General features: G+C 49.1%; 1 protein-coding gene across 1 annotated transcript in view; it reads left to right on the top strand.

Moving 5' to 3' along the window:
- The first annotated feature begins 1,050 nt into the window (after window positions 1-1,050).
- Window positions 1,051-2,500, top strand: part of igf2bp2b (insulin-like growth factor 2 mRNA binding protein 2b) — a 14,855-nt gene continuing 13,405 nt past the window's right edge. The window contains exon 1 of the mRNA XM_076991795.1: window positions 1,051-1,130. The gene's annotated coding sequence lies outside the window, so the exon portion shown is untranslated. The remainder of the gene's footprint in view (window positions 1,131-2,500) is intronic.

A 2,500-nucleotide genomic window follows, 5' to 3' on the forward strand; every position in this document is an offset into this window, starting at 1 on the left:
CTCCCTCCCTCTACACCCCCCTCCCTCTACCCCTCCACCACTCCCTCTACACCTCCCTCCCTCTACCCCTCCACCACTCCCTCTACACCTCCCTCCCTCTACACCCCCCTCCCTCTACCCCTCCACCACTCCTTCTACCCCTCCCTCCTCTACACCCCCCTCCCTCTACCCCTCCTTCACTCCTTCTATCCCTCCCTCCCTCTACACCCCCCTCCCTCTACCCCTCCACCACTCCTTCTATCCCTCCCTCCCTCTACACCCCCCTCCCTCTACCCCTCCTTCACTCCTTCTATCCCTCCCTCCCTCTACACCTCCCTCCCTCTACCCCTCCTTCACTCCTTCTATCCCTCCCTCCCTCTACACCCCCCTCCCTCTACGCCTCCACCACTCCCTCTACACCTCCCTCCCTCTACACCCCCCTCCCTCTACCCCTCCACCACTCCTTCTATCCCTCCCTCCCTCTACACCCCCCTCCCTCTAACCCCTCCTTCACTCCTTCTATCCCTCCCTCCCTCTACACCTCCCTCCCTCTACCCCTCCTTCACTCCTTCTATCCCTCCCTCCCTCTACACCCCCCTCCCTCTACCCCTCCACCACTCCTTCTATCCCTCCCTCCCTCTACACCCCCCTCCCTCTACCCCTCCACCACTCCTTCTACCCCTCCCTCCCTCTACACACCCCCCTCCCTCTACCCCTCCACCACTCCCACTACACCTCCCTCCCTCTACCCCTCCTTCACTCCTTCTACCCCTCCCTCCCTCTACGCCCCCCTCCCTCCCGCAGTAAGAGCAGTAGTGTGTGTGGTTCTGAAGACATTGCCCCAGACCCAGACGTGGTGGTGTTCAATGTTAGACACAGAGGGGTCTTTCAGTGTCTCAGTCCATATGGGACTGTTTATGTTGTGAACTGGCTGGATCAAAACCGAAGCACTCAATGACTCAATACAGGAGATATTGTGTGTGTGTGTGTGTGTGTGTGTGTGTGTGTGTGTGTGTGTGTGTGTGTGTGTGTGTGTGTGTGTGTGCGTGCGTGCGTGCGTGTGTGTTTTGATGCGAGTTTGTTCTCTCATCCTCCATAGGTTCTAGACGGTCTTTTGTCACAGTACGGGTCCGTAGAAAACGTGGAGCAAGGTATAGTGACTCTTCTGTGGTGTGTGTGTGTGTGTGTGTGGTAGGGATGCACCGAAAATTCGGCCACCGAAAATTTTTCGGCCGAAATGGCTTAAATTTGCATTTTCGGTTTTCGGCCGAAATACTTTCATCACCGAAACAACACGGCCGAAACAATGTGCTGTGATGACGCAAGCAAAAATCGCCACCTGCACGCGCTTATTTGGATAAAGCTAGCAAAAAAGTTTTCCAGTGATGGCGCCGAGGCAAAAGACATTACACCAAAAATTATGGAACTCGTTGCCTTAGACGATCAGCCGTTCTCTGTCGTAGGGATTTCGTAGGCTAATAGAGCACATTGAGCCCCGTTATGTTTTGCCGAGCAGACGACATTTCTCAGAAGTGTGTTTACCTGAGCTGTTTAATGTTGTTGCAACTCACGTCACGTTTTTATGAGAGAATTTATATTTATCTTTCAGGCCAGTCAGTTATAACTAAATTTAACTCGTATAAAATACATATATTTATCCTCTCAGATAAAAACGGTCTGCAAGCGAGTTTAATTTAATTAGTGGTCGGCCGTTGTCAGCGGTATCGCCGTTAACGGCCCACCACTAATTTTATTTTATAATATGCATTACTGTAATGTCAGTGCTAAATAAATATATACAAATCAAATTTTGTAGTTGATTTATTCTTTGAATAGCAATGCCTTGATTTTAGTGAGGTTAGCCATAAATCCAATGTTACTAATAATTGGCATAATAATAATAATAATAATAATAATAATAATCTTTATTTGTATAGCACCTTTCATACATACATGTAACTCAAAGTGCTTTATGTATTTCGGTGTTTCGGTTTTCGGCTTTCGGCCTTGGTTTCCTCATTTTCGGTTTCGGTTTCGGCTAAGAATTTTCATTTCGGTGCATCCCTAGTGTGTGGGTGGGTGGGTGGGTCTTCAGTGTGAATCTGGGCATGTGTAAATGAGTGTGCCTGGATGAGTCTTTAGTGTGTAAGTATTTGAGTTTTTGTGTGGTGTGAGTGTGTGTGGTGTGGGGCTGATGTGTGGAAACCATGACAAAGCATGACTCTGCTCCCATTGTGTGTGTGTGTGTGTGTGTGTGTGTGTGTGTGTGTGTGTGTGTGTGTGTGTGTGTGTGTGTGTGTGTGTGTGTGTGTGTGTCTGGGCGGTCCAGCCTTATAAAGTGTGTAATTGTTTTCAAGTGGGATGAGTTGTCTAATTAGGCTATTAAATGATTTTGTCATCACTTGTTGCACAAGTGGGTTCCCCACACACACACGGAAGTGTGCACAAACATGAACACACACACACACACACACACACACACACACACACACACACACACACAGGATTATCTTTCGCACCC

The sequence above is a fragment of the Brachyhypopomus gauderio genome, unplaced genomic scaffold (genome assembly GCF_052324685.1).
Source record: "Brachyhypopomus gauderio isolate BG-103 unplaced genomic scaffold, BGAUD_0.2 sc86, whole genome shotgun sequence".
Lineage (NCBI taxonomy): Eukaryota > Metazoa > Chordata > Actinopteri > Gymnotiformes > Hypopomidae > Brachyhypopomus > Brachyhypopomus gauderio.